Genomic DNA, 19,916 nt, shown 5'->3' on the forward strand with positions numbered 1-19,916 from the left:
AGAGAGGAGACAGGCATAACGTCAGCAAGTTTTACCTTTTGAGCATCAGTTGCCAGAATTAACTCTCCAGCTGATAAGCACGCCGCTGCGGAAGTTGAGTGCTGTGGAGATTTAGAAGAGGTTTTGGTGAAGGTAAAGAAAGCCAACACGAGAATGACGAGAAATGTTGGATAACTTGCATGGAAAATTAGTTTCCTGATATGGCACTCTAGCGCTGCTCACTCAGTAAACAGATGGTAGGTGTTATCGGTCTGTAGCAAAGTTGAGAACGATATATTGATTGACAGGTAGGTGTGGCAAATGATGTGCTGATTGGTGCGTGAACACAACACACGATAAAACATTGGGTTAGTATCATTTTAGTAGCACTAATGGTAACTTGCTCTAATGAAAGTTTTCCCTAATGGTGAAAAGAGGTCAGTTTACCTCCACTTGAATCCCATGGGAGTTTGACCCCTCCCGAAGTGGACGGGGTAACCTAACCTTTTTCTTTAGAATCAGTCATATTTAGAAATACATTCATAAAAAAAAATTTTTTTTTTTTATGACTGTATTTTTATTTTATTGTTCAATAATATGCCCTAATGGTGAAAAAAGGTGAGATTACCTCCATTTGAATCCCATGGGAGCTTGAACCCCTCCCAAAATGGAGGGGGTAACCTAACCTTTTTTTATTTAGTGCATAAATTATTTATTAATGAAATATTATTTTTTTTATTACTGTACTTTTATTTTTAAAGACACTTGTGCAGATATACACGTATCATAACATCAATCAACACCTTAACAGCTGTTCACTATATATATAGAATCTTTCTTTCTTTCTTTCTTTTCTTATATTATTTCTTAACCTAATGTTTAAGGTTAGGTCACTAAATATAAGGAAACCATTTCTATTATTTCCTAATCTACCATTTAAGGTCAGGTTATGAAATATAACAAAAAATAAAGAAACCTTTTCATTTTTTCGTAACCAAACCTAAATCAACAGTATAGTAAAAACACTCATGAACTCCAAAAATCTGCTTTTAATAATGAGAAAAAACACATAATGAAGAACATAAAAATAAACAGAACAAAACTTTTATTAATTTAGTTTTCATCAAAAAATCAACCAACATTTTATTTTCCTTACAAATTTCTTCCATCTTTAAAAGATTCATCGCTACTATTACCTGTTTACCGTTCATTACAAAACTATCATGCACCATTCTTTACTAATAAATACACATAATGCCAACCAATGACTACACAGCAGATTGTCCTCTGTCGCGCCCACCACCAATCATTTCATCGTCTGCCACATCTACCTGTCAATCAATATATCCTTCTCGATTTCGGCTGCAGACTGATAACACCTACCGTCTGGTTACCAAGCAAACAGCACTAGAGTCCAGTGTCAGGAAACTAATTTTCTGTGTAAAAGTTATCCAACGTTTCTCGTCGTTCTCATGTTGGCTTTCTTTACCTTAGCCGAGGTTTTTTTTTTGCAATACATCAAAAATTTCTCTGCATCTGCAGAATCAGCACTGGCAACTTCACTGCATACTTTAATGTTTTGGAAACCAGTGCAATGCTTGAACCTATCAAACCACCTGTTGCTTGCCACGAACTTGGCTTTGGGGTTCGGCATACTTATCCTTAATACCTTCGTAAATACTTCTTGCTTTTACTTGAATGGGCATTGGACTTGGCGCCCTTGCTTCTGAATCTGGGCCCCGGGTGCCAAGCGATTGTGACTAAGCGATTTCTCAGTACTTCCAGTGCGATTTCCAGAAAGCGATTTACAGTTCCTTTGTGTTCTTATCGTTAAAAAATCTATTCATTTTATAACAGCTCTCATAACAAAAGTCCCTGTACAGAGCAAGGAAGGAAAGCCACCTTTCTTTTTTCTCATAGTATATTACTAATACCTACTAATCTTCGCTTGGTCACACCAGGCACTGCTCCTGCCTCCCCGTGGCAGGGCCTGAAATCTTGGCAGAAAAGTCTCTCTGCCAAGGGCTAAAAGGAGCAAATATGGACCATACCAATACTGACTCTTGCGGGATCAATGCCCCATCACATTCTAGAGAGCAGGAAGATTATAACCCTTCCTTTGCTAAGAGACAAAAGAAGGATACAGACCAGAATATCTGGCCTCATTTCCTCATACATTCTTTGACTGACCAGCCAGTCAGTAAGCTTTCTCCTTTTCTGATCCAGAAAAGTTTAGAGAATGTCGCTGGCTCACCAAAAATGGTTCGCAGACTAAAATCAGGTGACCTGCTTGTTGAAACAACACAATCCAAGCATTCTGACAAGCTACTTAAATTGAAAACACTTGGAGGAACTCCCATAGAAGTGTCACCTCGTGCCACCTTAAACTACTCAAAAGGAGTTATAACAGAATGGGATCTCCTACATGTATCCGAGGAAGAAATTAAACAAGAGCTTTCAGAACAAAATGTTATTCAGGTAAAAAGAATACTAATCAAAAAAGGATGGTTCACTACTTCCAACCAGAAACATTATACTAACTTTCAACTTGCAAAATCCACCAACATCTGTAAAAGCCGGATACTTGAACTGTCATGTCCGACCGTACATACCGAACCCAATCAGATGTTATAAATGTCAAAAATTTGGGCATTCACAGACAGTATGTCGAGGGACTGCTGTATGTGCTTCATGTGGATCTAAAGACCATATCGAATGTTCTGCACAAACCTTGCAGTGTCCAAACTGCAGAGGCAACCATTCCGCTTACTTCAAAGACTGCGAAACGTGGAAAAAAGAAAAAGTGATTCAGAAGTATAAAACCGAGCACAAAGTTTCCTACCCTGAGGCAAAAAAACAAATATCACCAATTACAATAACACGCTCATATGCAGCAACTGTCCAACAGCATAAACAGATAACTGCTGTTACCACCACTACCACTTCAGTTCAAACCAACGTTACAGTCCCACCAAACATCTCTATTTCTGATTGGGCTCGCTCAATACTAGCTCCATCAGCAAAATCATCTTCAACCTCAACTTCTAATCAAGCCATAAATACACCTGTTACAATAACGCCAACAATGCCGTCTATGTCACGGCCAATCACGAATACTAAAAACATAGATAAAGATGACAAACCCCCTGCCCATGATCATATGGATACATGTGAAAAAGAAGTCCCAGAAGAACCAATCTTAGAGATACATGCTGAGGAAGAGATGGAAGTTCGCCCAATCTTCCCCAGAAAAGAGAAAAAGCCTGAGCGATCCAAGCAGACCCCCACTCGTAAAAAGTCAGAGACAAATACAAACACAAAGCCAATATAATGCGCACAATAATACAGTGGAATTGTCGAGGTTTCCGCAGCAACCTGCATGACATTCGCAACCTAGTTTATAAATATCACCCGGTAGGCGTCTGCCTTCAAGAAACTAACCTAACACCACAAATAAACGCAGCAGTAAATCACTACGGTATCTATAGACAAGATCGAAGATTTTCCGGAGGAGCTCATGGTGGAGTTGCAATCTTAATTGATTCCAAAATTCCGTGTAAACGCCTCCAACTACAAACTCCTTTGGAAGCAGTTGCAGTTCGAGTCTCAATACATTTTACTTTCTCGTTGGTCTCACTCTACCTTCCCCCAAATCAAGAATTTTCATATTCAGATTTGGAAGCGTTAGTAACCCAGCTTCCACCTCCGGTCTGTATCATGGGAGATTTAAAGTCACCATCCCATGTGGGGATCCCGTCACCAAGACAAACGTGGTAAATTGATTGAGAAATTACTGGAAGAGCAAAATCTCTCTCTCTTTAATACCGATACTGAGACATACATCCATTTGCCCACTGGAACAGCCTCTGCAATTGACGTATCCATATGTTCACCTGTCCTATACCCATTGATTGAATGGTCAATATTGAAGAATCCACTAAATAGCGACCATTTTCCTGTGGTCTTCAAAATACTAACAAATGATGTTGCACATCACGATGGCCAAAAAAGATGGAGATTCCATAAAGCTGACTGGACTAAATATAAAACAATTGCAGCAATAGATGAACAAATAATCACCATTCAGCCCATAGACAATGCTACAGCTCATGTCACAAACCAAATTTTAATAGCAGCTGAAGCTACAGTTCCTCGGTCATCTGGAAAATGCCATAAACATGACATAGCATGGTGGACTGAAGAATGCAGTATGGCCAAAAGAGAGAAGAACAAAGCTTGGAATCTCTTCCGAAAATATCCCATTTTCATCAATCTCATAAATTTTAAAAAAGCCAGAGCCAAAGCTAGATATCTCCAGCGTAAAAGTAGAAAGGAATCATGGATACGTTTCGCCTCCACAATTAACAAAAATACAGATACCCGTGTCATATGGAACAAAATCAGAAAACTAAATAGGAAATTTCCTTCAGTTCCAACTCCACTAATAATCTGGAATGGACAGGAGATAACAAACCCCAAGGAAATCGCAAACTTACTGGCAACGAATTTTGCAAATATATCAGCAGTATCGGCATATACTCCATCTTTTCAGAAAACTAAAACTGTAGCTGAAAAATACAGACTAAATTTTAAAACCAACCAACAACTCCCATATAACCAACCTTTCAACATAGAAGAATTACAAAAAGTCCTGGCTAAGTCTAGGAAGAGTGCAGCAGGACCTGATGGAGTTCACTATGAAATGATCCAACAACTTAATCAAAAATCTCTAAAGGCATTGCTTATGCTATACAATAGAATTTATACGGAAAACTACTATCCAAATTCCTGGTTTCACTCCCTTATAATTGCCTTACCAAAACCTGGCAAAGATCACACGATCCCTACAAATTATCGACCAATAGCGCTAACAAGTTGCCTTGGGAAAATCCTCAAGAAAATGGTGAACAACAGATTAACCTGGTTTCTGGAAACATATAACGTACTTAACATAACTCAATACGGATTTCGTAAAAACAAATCATCTCTGGACCCCATGATAAAAGCAGAAGCAAATATCCGCAGTGCTTTTCTAAGGAATGAGCATCTAATAATGATCAGTCTTGATATAGAAAAAGCCTTTGATACTACCTGGCGATATGGCATTCTTAAAGATCTCCACAATATCGGTTTGCAAGGAAACTTACCACTCTTGGTAAAAAATTTTCTGAAAGTTAGAACCATCCAGGTAAAATACCAAAATGATCTGTCAAAAATATACATACAGGAAGAAGGAGTACCTCAAGGCTCAGTGCTGAGTGCAACCTTATTTGTCATCAAAATAAACTATTATAAAAGACCTGCCAAAAACAGTTGAAACATTCCTTTATGCAGATGATGTTACTATCTCGTGCCATTCACAAAACATGAACATGATAGAAAGACAATTACAAAGCGCAGTGAACAAAATAGAACTGTGGACTAAAAACAATGGCTACAGATTATCAGAACAAAAAACAATAGCTGTACACTTCTGTAGAAAACGAAAACTGCATCTAGATCCAGAAATAAAACTAGAAAACCAGCTGATACCTCTAGCAAATAGTATACGTTTCCTTGGCTTGATTCTTGACAAAAAACTTAACTTTTAGGAACACATCAAATACCTCCGAACAACTTGTCAAAAAAAACTAAATATTCTCAGAGTTCTTTCTGCAATGAAGTGGGGAGCCGATCGGTTCACACTTCTTCACCTATACCATGCTATAATCAGATCAAGACTAGACTATGGAGCCCCTGTGTATAGTTCGTGTAGACAAAGTGTCATCAAATGGCTCGATTCCATACATCATAGTGCCTTACGAATCTCTTTAGGTGCATACAGAACATCACCAGTACAAAGCTTATATGCAGAGACTCATGAGCCCTCATTATATCTCCGGAGGCAAATGCTGCTATTAAACTATGCAATTAAAATCCGAAGTCTTCCTCACCATCCTACTTGGCAGTATCTTTTCAATCCACAGTGGGAAATCCTCTACAGCAATAAACCCACAGTAAATAAACCAGCCGGAATACGACTAAAAGAAACAATCTCAAAATGGGGCCTAAGCTTTGAAAATGTACACGAGGAAAATAGCACAAGTATTCCACCATGGCACACTTTCACGCCAAACTGTGACACTTATTTTCAACAATGGGGAAAAAGCACTCTGGCAAATGTCAACATAAAACAGATGCATGCAGCCCACGCATCACAGTTCTCGGAATACCTTCATATATACACAGACGGCTCTAAAACAGACACCAAAGTTGGTGCTGCAGTGGTATCTCCAGACACTGTTCTCTCACAACAACTTCCAAACCAATGCAGTAGCTATTCCGCTGAACTATTCGCCCTAGAAATGGCCTTGTAATACATAGATTCTTCCCCTCTTCTAAAACATCTCATCTACACAGATTCATTGAGTGCAATACAAGCTCTCCAACAAAGACAGACTCCATCACATCCCATTCTCTATCAGATACAAGCTCACCTTGTGAAACTTAAAAGCAAAATGAGGCAAGTAAAATTCTGTTGGATCCCAGGACATACAGGCATTGAAGGTAATGAAAGAGCTGATCAAGCAGCAAAGAATCCTACAAACACAAACCAAAGGTTTTGCAAAGTTCCATATACCGATTACAGACCAATCATAAAACAGTCTCTCCACAATCAGTGGTCACAAATGTGGCAAAATGAATTAAACAATAAACTGTTTCAAATAAAACATGAGCTACAGCCATGGAAATCGAGTCTTCGCAAGAATCGGCACGAAGAAGTCATTATATCCAGATTACGCATTGGACATACACATCTTATGCACAGTTATATACTCACCAAAGCAAATCCTCTAGAATGCCTTCACTGTTCTTGTCAACTCACTGTAAAACATTTCCTTATAGAATGTCCACAATACCACATGGCGCGACAATCAGCCTTCCATCTCCCTATAAAATTCCAAGATTCTCTGAACTTATCACAAATCCTAGGCGATAACTCCAACATTGAAAATATATTTACATATTTAAAATTAATAGGATATTTTGACCAGATATAAATCATATTTAAGAAGTAGTAGTAGTAGTAGTAGTGGCACATGATGCAAGAAAGCAAGTGTAGGAGCTTATGCAGCATCAGCCAAAAAAAAAAAAAAATCATCACGCCATTCCCTCCAAATGCCTGTCCAGTTCCTCCTTAAATTTATTTAACCTATCAACTTCCACAACTACAGATGGAAGTTTGTTCCAGCAATTAACCACCCGCTGGCTAAAGGCAAATTTCCGCACATCTATTCTACATCTGTCCTTTCTTAATTTGAACTTATGTCCCCGTAGGTTCGTAATCTGAACAAGTGGAAGGATCCCATCAGAATTCAGCGTGCTCAACCCATTCAAGGCCTTATACACCTGAATCAGATCACCGCGCAGGTGCCTAGTCTCCAGCCACTGCAATTTGCAGAACTTAAGCCTCTCTTGGTAAGAGAATCCCTTCATTCCCCTCACCAATCGTGTTGCTCTTCTCTGTACACGCTCAAGCAAATCTACATCCTTCCTAAAATGAGGCCTCCAGACCTGTACGCAGTACTCAAGGCGTGGCCTGACCATTGCCTTATACAGAGGGACAATCACCTCCTTTTCCCTGCTAGCAAAATTCCTATATATCATTGACAAAACCCCATGACCTGCCCTAGCAGCCTGTCTGCATTGCTCAGAAAACTTCATATCTGACTGCACAATTACTCCCAGGTCTTTTTCATTTTCTACCACCTTAAGTGTAGTACCACACAGTTGGTACGTTTCTCTGGGGTTACTTCTACCCATATGCAGTACTTTGCATTTGTCAAGGTTGAACTTCAGTTGCCACTTCTTAGCCCATCTGCCCAAATTATCTAGATCCTGTTGCAGTAGCACACTGCCATTACTGTCATTAACAACCCTGCCAACCTTTGTGTCATCTGCAAACTTTGACATTAAGCCTGATATACCTTCATCAATATCATTGATAAATACACAAAACAACAGTGGACCCAACACCGAACCCTGTGGGACTCCACTAATAACATTAGTCCATGAAGAGCAGCACCCATTGATTACCACCCTCTGTCTTCTCCCACTTAACCATCCTTTTATCCATTGTAGCAACTTACCCTTAATACCATTCTGCTCCAATTTGTACAGTAGTCTTCCATGCGCAACAGTGTCAAAAGCTTTCCTGAAATCCAAGTATATGATATCAAAATTATTTTTCGCATCCAGTTCCTTTGTGACCACATCATAATAACCAATCAAATTTGTCAGACAAGACTTTCCCTTAACAAACCCATGCTGTGTTTGAATTATTGCTGCAGTCTTGTCTAGATGATCCTGCAATGCATCTTTAACCAGTGACTCCATTATTTTACCCGGAACAGAAGTTAAACTAACTGGTCTGTAATTACTCGTGTCACCCTTCGATCCACCTTTGTGAATTGGGGACACATTTGCACATCTCCAGTCCGTGGGAACCTCCCCTGAGTCCAAGGATGCTCTCATAATTATGGCTAAGGGTTTGCTTAGTTGCTTTGCCGCCTCCTTTAAAATAACTGGATAGATCCCATCCACCCCAGGTGCCTTTCTTATGTTTAACTTCAACAATTTCTCCTCCACTTTGCTCTCAGTTATTACAAAATCATTAAGCACACTGCTACAATTTGATAACCTTCTTCCATTTTCAAACTGTAATAATTCCTCACGTGTGAATGTAGATGCAAAATACTCATTCAGTTTGTTTGCTATCTGAGCAGGATCATCAACAGTCGAACCATCGATGTCAAGTGGACCAATCATATTCATCCCCTTCCTTTTAGAGTTTATATAAGTAAAGATATCCTTGCTGTTTTTCTTAGCATCCTTTGCCAAAGATTTCTCGTAATCCGCCTTCGCCTGCCGAACCTCCTTTGTGACCTGATTACAGACTAGCTTATATCTGCCACAGGCTTCTGCGTCACCTGATAATTTATATGCATCCCATGCATTTTTCTTCTCTGTCACGAGTCTCATTAGTTCATTTGATAACCATTTAGGCCTAAACCTTGAACAATATTTCTTAATCGGTATATAAAGTCTAGTAGCTTCCACGATTAATTCCTTGAATGCTTCCCACTTAGAATTTACTGTTGGTAACATCGTCAGTTGATCCCACTGTACAGAATTTAAAAACTGTCTGAGACCACTGTACTCCCTTTTACGGAAGCAAAAACCCTTTCCTTTACCCCTGACGGTAGTTACCTCTTTGAGTAAATCCCACTTCAGCACACTGTGATCACTGCCACCTAGTGGTTCCTTTATCTGCAAATTCTTAATACACGAATGATCACTGCTGATAACCAGATCAAGAGTATTACTTTCTCTGGTTGCCTCTCGAACATGCTGCTGCAGAAAACAATCATCCAATAAATCCACAAAAGCCTGACTGGTGTGTGAGTGACCAACCCACAAGTTCCAGTCAATATCTGGGAAGTTAAAATCCCCCATTATAAGACATTCAGATTTACTGGCCCACTCTATTTCTCTGTACAATTGTTCATTGTACTCATTCAAGTCATTAGGCCTATAACACACTCCTACCCTTATTTTTCCTTTCGCAGTGCTTATCTCGCACCAAACTGACTCAACAGAGCACTGTTCATCTATATTAACTGGGTGCACTTCCTTTGATTTTATGTTTTTCTTAATTAACAGCATAACACCCCCTCCCTTTCTGTCCTGTCTATCCTTTCTGTACACTTTGTACTCCCCAAATTCCAGTTCTGCATTCCTTATATCTTTGTGACACCACGTCTCTGCTATCCCAACAATATCCGCCTTTCATGTCTTGACCAACACTTCAAATTCATCAAATTTATTTACTATACTTCTAGCATTGGTATACATGCAAGCATACATGCTCCTATGCCTATTCCTTGTTACCCTAACACATCCCATATACCCAACTATTCCATGATGACTGCCATCCGTCCCTGAAACCCCCAACACCCCTCGCTCCAGGTCGCTTCTTATTCTAATAGAAGTTGTGCAAGAATCACCTTCACCTCTGCCTGCGGTTACTGTTAAGCTATTAGTCTTTGTATCCCCCCAAACTAGCAGTTTTCCGACCCACCTAACACTGCCTCGATAGCATCAGCAAATATTCTTGCACCCTTTCTATTTAAGTGTATCCCATCCCTGTAGAAGCAATCTCTCCTGTTAACAAGTACAGTCCAGGCTGAAAAAAATTCTACCCCTTGAGCCTTGCACAATCCTTCCAGGGCCGAATTGATCGACAAGGCTCTCATCATGTACTCCCTCCTATTGTGTCTGGGCAGAATTGCAGACACTTTCAAATTCAACCCTATTTCACGGCTTTTTTTCAACAGTGACCTGTACTTGTTGAGTAATTCTGCCGGTCTCCTACTCTTAATATCATTAGTGCCAACGTGTACAACTATATCACCTTTTGTGCCCTTGAAAGATGATATCCGCTCTACAACGTCATCAACCTTTGCCCCTGGCAGACATACCCTGGTCCTGTTCCACCTATCCTTTTTACAAAGGATGTTCCCCGTTTCCCTGACAATAGAGTCACCAACAACAACTAGTTCCTGTGGGACCAGCGCATTCTGCCTTAGGGGTTGCCGCTGTGTTGCGTGATGACCAAGTGCAAGCTCTGGCGTTGATGTGGGCAGCTGAGAGCCTGATGGGCCCCTCAATTTAGTTCCTTCGAGGGCATCCACCCTGTCCTTCAAGCTCTCATATAGGCCCATAAGAACGCTGAGTTGTTGCCTGATTTCGATACACTCCTTGCATCGCGCACACACAAAGACATCCCCCATGGCAATATCATGTTCCGTTCCAGAGAGTTCGGCAAACATTTCACAAGTTGCACATTTCTTTAGGCTGTGATGCGTTGGAGAATTGCCCCCCTCAGTTCTCCCCCGAGTCACAGCACTCCTGCCACTTTGTGCCCGTTGCTTTGCTGCTCTAGTTTGGGGCATGGTAGTTTAAATTAATAAAATCAATAAATTAAATATCAATAGTATTTGAATAGAAACTATTAAATAGAAACAGTGAAGCGTATTAATATATAATTATGCGTTAGAGCTACCTAGCTACCTCAATTAAAAAATTTGAATTCCCTACCACTATATCCAAAAACAATGGCTACAAAAATGGAACGAAATAACGGTTTTACCTATCGTAAGTAAAATCCACAAAAACTCTTTATCTAAATTAAAAATAAAAAATAACCAGCGTAACTATAACTATATGACTACGTATTAAGTACAATATAAAATAACAATCATGTAAATAACAGGTAAACACTTATCGTTTTTGCAGAGCCTGTAACTGATAGCTGTAACTTTTAAAGAGATTCAGCGCCCTCCGATTAGAAACGTCCTTGTCACTAAACATTAATAGATAGGTGCAATATAGCCAAAGTTGCTTTTGCGCAAAAAAAACCCAACAACAACCAACCTTCTGAATCTGATTTTCCATCTATATTATTAATAACTCTTCCATCTTCCTGAAAGCTGTTTTGTGATCACTGTTGATCTTAAATGCATTGATCCTTTAACATGTTCTTTTATATGCACACTGTCTCTTGAAATAATATTCACTGTTGAAGCAGCGAGACTTAATTCTGTGCAATAGATGACAAACTTTGTCCCATTTCGTACTTCTTAATTAATCATCTTCATTTCAAAATCAATTTTGCTTCGTTTCCTAGTACTCCCAGCACTTGCACTTTCCGTTGGTCCCTTTCCCTTCACCATTATAATAAGTTAATAGGTATGAAGAGAAGATTCTGAAATTTTATTTATGTTTTTTATACGACTGAAGATTTCGGTGAAGGGGAACTCATTTCACCATAATACTGTAATGTAAACACCCACAGAATTCCAGTTATCGGTATTATCACAAATGCAATAAGATCAAGTTTACCCATTTATAATAGATTGCATTAACACAAAACCCCCGATAAACCAGAAAGTGCAAATTGTTTTTATTTTATGGTAGTGACCTCCAGAAATGTGTTTTAGAAAAATATCACAAAGACGTTCAAAATTGATTCTTATAATGGAACATATAATAACAATGAAAGTGTAGTGCAATTTCCATTATAAAAATGACCTTTTAGAGAGAGAGAGAGAGAGAGAGAGAGAGAGAGAGCATGCTTAGTTATATAGTGAAAATTTAACTTCCAAGGTCTTGGAACGAATTACCAAAAAAAAAAATGTGTTATTGGGTTCACATTACGATATTTTCATGATAACTCCATTTATACCTACCTAATGCAAAATATGTTTCCACAATTTTTTTATGTTTGCACTGGCCGGCAAAAACTTAGTAAAGTCGAATTTCTGTAAGTCAAGTATTACATAAGCTGGGGAGTGCCTGTATTGGGTGTGTACAGAAGCACATTATGGCACATGGCAAATTGTCCACCTTCTGGGCACTGTTCTGCTGGAATAGCTTCACGCATTTAATTATATCCTTTAATTGTTGAAATGTGTCGGGATTTCTGGCATACACTACATTACTTCCTCAATTAAACTAATGAGTAGAAGTTGTGTAGGGTTAGATCTGGTGAACATGTGAGATGCTTAACACTTCCTCATTGAACTATCACTTTCATGATTATCAAGATAGGCCCTGATGTCAAAATGATAATGTGGGTTTATCGTTCTCTTGATAGGAAACCATTTAATGTCCATATAGCTCATAAATGGTGGGCATAATGGATGCATTAAGGTACATATCACTGGTAACATTCCTTAAAAAAAAATAGGAGTAGTAGTGGCAAATGGTTCAAGAAAGCAAGCTTATACAGCATCACAAAAAAAAAAAAAAAGATACATTTGCACATCTCCAGTCCACAAGGACCTCTCCCGAATCCAAAGATTTTTTTTTTTTTTTTTTTCATAATTATAGCTAAGGGTTTTCTTACTTCCTTTGCTGCCTCCCTTAATATAATTGGATAGATTCCATTCATCCACATTCCTTTTTATGTTTAACTTCAATTTCTCTTCCACTTTCCTCTGTTATTACAAAGTCATTTAGCTTCCTGTTGGAGTTTGATAAAATCTTTGGCAAATCCTTTGCCAAAGATTTCTCATCTGTCTCATCTTGCTAAACCTCCTTTGTGAGTTGGACAAATTTCTCTTTATCTGAAATTTTCTTCTTATGTTGATCAGCTATGTTTCCCAGTTCTTTGATTTACAAATTGTACAAAGTACTATCCATCTTAAATTTATCATGGATTCTTGAAATTTTTCTTCATAATGGTGTTATTTGGGAAAAATATACATCTCCATTGCCTTTCGAACTTCATATTTATTCTTGGATTTCTAGTACAATAGATGGTAAAAAAAAATTCCTGGATAATCGATTTCCCAGTTAATCCAAAAGTACAGAAAGTCCCCCAATATATGTAAGAGATACGTTCCAGGACTTCTTATGTAAGTCGAGTTTTATGTAACTCGGGAATGGCTAATAAAATATTGCTATATCCCTGATGTAGTGATATAAAAACCACATAACGTATAATATCCTCAGAAGAATGAAGAAAAATAGTTATATATTTTTAATTACTTCAATTAAATCTTTATCTGGGAACAGCGGTGAAGTAGTCAGAGTGGCACATAAGAAAAGAAAACATAAAAGGAAAAAAAAAATGCATGTTATTGTACTGTAAAAACTGATTTGTATTTCATAGCCTTGGTTATTATAGTTGACTACATTGGTGCCGATTGCTTCTCATATTCTTTCTCCTTTATTGTGTTCACCCTTGCCACTGAAGAATCTGAATTCTGCACGATACTTGTTAATGTTTGGCCATTTTCATAAATCCTTATTATTTTAATTTTCTGATCCAACTCTATCGGTTTCCTTTTCTTCATAGATTTACTAGTATCACTGTCACTTATTCTCTTAGTGGCACCATGATAACAGTCAAAATTAAATTTTCTGAAAAGAACTTCACAGGGTTAAAGCAAATTCACTATTATCATCCCACTTGAGCTCACATTTTACTAAAGCACATTTCTGGAGGTCACTGCCATAAAACAATTTGCACTTTCTGGATTATTTGGGCTTTTCTGTTAGTGCAATTCATTATAAATGGGTAGTAAACTCAATCTTATTGCATTTGCAATAATACCAGTTCTGTGCATTATTATGGTGAAATGTGTGTCCCCTTCACTGAAATCTTCAGTCATATAAAAAAAATAAATAATCTAACATAAGTTGGGGACTTACTGTATCAAAAAATGTTCAGCAAGCTATGTAAAAAGTATGGCAAAAGATAAAAAAAAAAAACGAAAACTTACCATGCGCTACTTGCGTCTCCAATACGTGAGTAGTCCGTATTGGACATGCATTTATTTTTTACGATATCAATTTTAAATCTAATAACTTCCTTTATTTTTTGCACTGTTGCGTATGGTTTGGTCACCAACATTATAACGTTAGAGCTTTAACGGATGTGCCATTTTCAAACTTTGAATAATTTCAAGTTTTTGTTTAATCGAAAGCACAACTCTTGCATTTACCAATCATTTTTGTGATGGGCAAATTCCTGACATTCCTGACATAAATAATGAAACAAAATTTGTCCTTTGCAGTGTGATGGAACACAACAATCGAACACAACTAAACATTGTTTTTTTTTTTTTTTTTTTTTTTTTTAGAAGCTGGTGTGAAGACAGTGGGGGTTGCAAGATAATAGGCACACTAATCTTCCCATGGCGACTTATAACACCACTTCTTGTCGCTTATTTACAACTTGCAAAACATCTGTTTATACCTATTCTAGTTATTACTTGAATTTTATGATTTCTGGTTGGCGTTTTTTTTTTTTAAATTTGGAGTTTTGAAGTTCCCCAGTTAATTCGATCCTGGTAAATCGAGTGTCTCCTGTGCCACTATAAATTTGCTTTTCATTGTTTAAATGTCTAGCCATCACGTTGGTTATGCTTTGCACTATTGGTATCATTTTGCATTTTGTTTTAGCAATTAGTGCCATCTTTTATTGACAAATACATGTACTAATAAAAAAAATTATTATGTTCAGCTAAAAATATATGATTAAATATTTATGATGAAAATGTTTGTATATCTTTTTCAGACACTTTGTATAATGGGGTCTGCTCAATTTCCAGTACACGAATACAACTGAGGATGTACATTTGACAGACAAATAACAATGTGTTATAGTTCTTCTGTGTTCTTGTGCAAAGAGCTGATGGTTATTTTGTGACCACTTGTAGTTGTCTTTGCTGTAATAATGGTTACATTAAACATAAATGTTGCCAGAAATAGTGCTTCACAGAAGTGGACAATCATTTCTAGTAATATTTATTTTTTAATAAACAATTTTAATTCAAGACTAGGGGGCTTTGTCCCCTGCTCGCTTTGCTTGTGCACCCCTGTGCATGCATTTTCTGCGTAAAATGTAGAGGTATATGGAGTAAGTAGAATCTTTTCTACGTAAAATACACACCTGTTGATATGCACTGATTAATGTCTAATAAGGAAATGACCTAGGTAATTATTTACCTGTACATTTGTAGTGCTCAGCATTCTCAAGGTTGAATAAATATCACTATGTAATTATTTACCTATGTTTACATAGGTCACGTAGGAAAAGGCCTTTTGCTTAGAGTTCCATAATGCATGAGGAATATTATTGCATCTGAAAGAGCAGGAATAAAATACTGAAATATTTAAAAACTATACAGATATTTACAAAATACTGTATACAATATTTATTAATATACAAAAAAACGTTAAGATGGAACATCAAATGTTAGACAGAGAAACATGTGGACGAGTTTGGTGAACGTTATGGAGACCGTTGTCAATAATTAATTGCATTTGTAGTGACATAATTGCCTCGCCCTCTTCTCCCATTAGCTCAAATAAATATCACTAGGAGAAAAACCCTTTTTAATGTATAGAGAGATATTTCAATGTCTGTGGATAGAAATGATGATTTATAGAAATGGGTGATAATTTTTATTCACAAAAGTCTCAGAGCTATGTTTGTGATTGATTTCTATTTCTTTGCCCTTGCAGCTAGCACAACAATTTATAATTGCTGTCCTTTCACACTGGCAGCGTTAAATCCAAGGGGGGGGTGAGTTTCATTCCTGTTGGAATGAAAAACCCCTCCCCCCACAGCAAAAATAGTAATTTTTATTTTAATATTCGTTCCCAAGACCTCAGATATTGAAATTTTTGCAACATTTTTTGTTTATTTGAAATTTTCTTCTTACTGCACTCTTTAGGAGCTATATTATCAGTTTTCTATAATTGATATATTTAGAAAACTGATAGTATAATAATACTGATAATACTTTTCTATAATGATAAACTGATACTAAAACACAAATTCAATAAATTTATGTAAGATAAACACAACACAAAAAATCACATCAACTAAAGCAGTATTTCCCGAAGTGTGGTGCTCCTAACCAGTGGTGAGCTGCAAATATTTCAACAATGGGCTCGCAGTTTTACCGACTTTGATGTGAAACATCCTTGGGGATTCCTGCCGAGTAAATCTGATCAGTCATGGAAGTGACGTCATCTGCGTCTTCTGCCAGAGGCGCTTCCCACATTCACACTACTAGTATGCGCTGACCACTCACTAGTAGTGTGATTAGAGCGCGTGACGCATTTTTCATGACCCGTATGATATCTCTAGTCAGCCTGATCATCATGTGCCCCCCCACTTTATGATGATACCTGAATACGATAGTATCTAGTAGTAGTAGTAGTGGCATGTGATGCAAGAAAGCAAATGTATGAGCTTATGCAGCATCAGCAAAAAAAAAAAATACACCATTCCCTCCAAATGCCTGTCCAGTTCCTCCTTAAATTTATTCAACCTATCAACTTCCACAACGGCAGATGGAAGTTTGTTCCAGCAATTAACCACCCGCTGGCTAAAGGCAAATTTCCGCAATCTATTCTACATCTGTCTTTTCTTAATTTGAATTTATGCCCCCTTAGGTTCGTAATCTGAACAAGTGGAAGGATCCCATCAGAATTCAGCGTGCTCAACCCATTCAAGGCCTTATACACCTCAATCAGATCACCGCACAGGTGCCTAGTCTCCAGCCACTGCAATTTGCAGAACTTAAGCCTCTCTTGATAAGAGGATCCCTTCATTCCCCTCACCAATCTTGTTGCCCTTCTCTGTACACGTTCAAGTAAATCTACATCCTTCCTAAAATGAGGCCTTCAGAGCTGTACGCAGTACTCAAGGCATGGCCTGACCATTGCCTTATACAGAGGGATAATCACCTCCTTTTCCCTGCTAACAAAATTCCTATATATCATTGACAAAACCCCATGACCTGCCCTGGCAGCCTGTCTGCATTGCTCAGAAAACTTCATATCTGACTGCACAATTACTCCCAGGTCTTTTTCATTTTATACCACCTTAAGTGTAGTACCACACAGTTGGTACGTTTCTCTGAGGTTACTTCCACCCATATGCAGTACTTTGCATTTGTCAAGGTTAAACTTCAGTTGCCACTTCTTGGCCCATCTGCCCAAATTATCTAGATCCTGTTGCAATAACACACTGCCATTACTGTCATTAACAACCCTGCCAACCTTTGTATCATCTGCAAACTTCGACACTAAGCCTGATATACCTTCATCAATATCATTGATAAATATACAAAACAACAGTGGACCCAACACTGAACCCTGTGGGACTCCACTAATAACATTAGTCCAAGAAGAGCAGCACCCATTGATTACCACCCTCTGTCTTCTCGCACTTAACCGTCCTTTTATCCATTGTAGCAACTTACCCGTAATACCATTCTGCTCCAATTTGTACAATAGTCTTCCATGCGCAACAGTGTCAAAAGCTTTCCTGAAATCCAAATATATGATATCAAAATTATTTTTTGCATCCAGTTCCTTTGTAACCACATCATAATATCCTATCAAATTTGTCAGACAAGACTTTCCCTTAACAAACCAATGCTGTGTCTGAATTATTGCTGCAGTCTTGTCTAGATGATCCTGCAATGCATCTTTAACCAGCGACTCCATTATTTTACCCAGAACAGAAGTTAAACTAACTGGTCTGTAATTACTCGTATCACCCTTTGATCCCCCTTTGTGAATTGGGGATACATTTGCACATCTCCAGTCTGTGGGAACCTCCCCTGAGTCCAAGGATGCTCTCATAATTATGGCTAAGGGTTTGCTTAGTTGCTTTGCCGCCTCCTTTAATATAACTGGATAGATCCCATCCACCCCAGGTGCTTTTCTTACGTTTAACTTCAGCAGTTTCTCTTCCACTTTGCTTTCAGTTATTACAAAATCATTAAGTATCCTGCTACAATTTGATAACCTTCTGCCATTTTCAAACCTTAATAATTCGTCACGTGTGAATGTAGATACAAAATACTCATTCAGTTTGTTTGCTATCTGAGCAGGATCATCAACAGTCGAACCATCGATGTCAAGTGGACCAATCAGATTCATCCCCTTCCTTTTAGAGTTTATATAAGTAAAGAAATCCTTGCTGTTTTTCTTAGCATCTTTTGCCAAGGATTTCTCGTAATCTGCCTTCGCCTGCCGAATCTCCTTTGTGACCTGATTACAGATTAACTTATATCTGCCATAGGCTTCTGAGTCGCTTGATAATTCATATGCATCCCATGCATTTTTCTTCTCTGTTACGAGTCTCATTAGTTCATTAGATAACTATTTAGGCCTAAATCTTGAACAATATTTCTTAATAGGTATGAAACTTTTAGTAGCATCCACGATTAATTCCTTGAATGCTTCCCACTTAGAAGAAATCTAGAGTTCTAACTTTTTTGAATAGCTTGATGTCACAATCTTACTTCCTTGAAGTAAGTATGATTGCAACAATCATACTGCAGGAAGCATGTTTGCAACAATACGAGTATTTGTCATATAATTGCAACAATATAAATATTCTTCAACAATTTATTTTTTCATCTCGCATTTTCGTAACATTCCATTGTTAGGTGCCTCTAGCAGCTGCGTATCTTATTTCAACTACAAGATCCGTACTTCAATCGACGCTGTTTTCTAGAGACACTTAGATACATTGCAATTGCAAGTATACATCTCTTACTTTAGTTATCATAAATCTGTTGTATCTTGTCTTCCAGAAATTATGAAAATTTTCCGGATGTTCACTAAAATATTTCCAATACAAAAGGTCTTTTATTTCATAATCAATATACAAATTAAAATACCTAAAAGAAACGTGAAGAATTCGCATAAAACCATCTATCGTGGGTGCTTGGCACCATTTTTTTTTTATTTTTATTTTTTTTTACAGCTAGGGAAATATAACAGATACATTTTTTTTTTTTTTTTTTTTGGAATAAAATTTTAATATTGCAAATAAAAAATAACATGAAATATTTCCCATATCACAAATAAAAACTATCCCAAAACATTCTACAATATAAAAACAAATATTACATAAAAAAACACCTTTTCTAGAAAAGGTACACAAAAATCGCAGATTACATGAAAAAAATTATTATAGAAATATTCAAGAAAAATTTATTCTAAAAATTTTCATATAGAATTTACTTCTTTATTAATATCTGTTGTCAGTCTTCTGCTATTTCTCAATAGCTGAACAATGATTACAGAAGGAATGATTTGACGTAGTGATCTAGATCGAATTGAAGCAATGGTATTCCATTTAGATGTATGGTCATCATAATCTGCAAAGTGTTTAATTGTCACAATATTATTCATTACACTGAAAGCTTGCTCATCTTCAGCACTGCTAATCGCAATGGTTTCAAAGATATTATTATTATTAGCTATATAGTGCAAGGAAGCCCGAAACTTCTGCTGCACCAGCCAAAAAAAAAAAAATTCCCGAGTTACACACACACACACACACACACACACAC

The 19,916-nt window shown here is 37.5% G+C and overlaps 1 protein-coding gene across 4 annotated transcripts in view; it reads left to right on the forward strand.

Moving 5' to 3' along the window:
* LOC150078211 (uncharacterized) overlaps positions 1–19,916 on the forward strand; it is a 446,657-nt gene that overhangs the window by 178,369 nt on the left and 248,372 nt on the right. The window lies entirely within an intron of this gene.

This window comes from Mastigoproctus giganteus, chromosome 11 (assembly GCF_048544385.1).
Source record: "Mastigoproctus giganteus isolate SK-2022 chromosome 11, ASM4854438v1, whole genome shotgun sequence".
NCBI classification, from domain to species: domain Eukaryota; kingdom Metazoa; phylum Arthropoda; class Arachnida; order Uropygi; family Thelyphonidae; genus Mastigoproctus; species Mastigoproctus giganteus.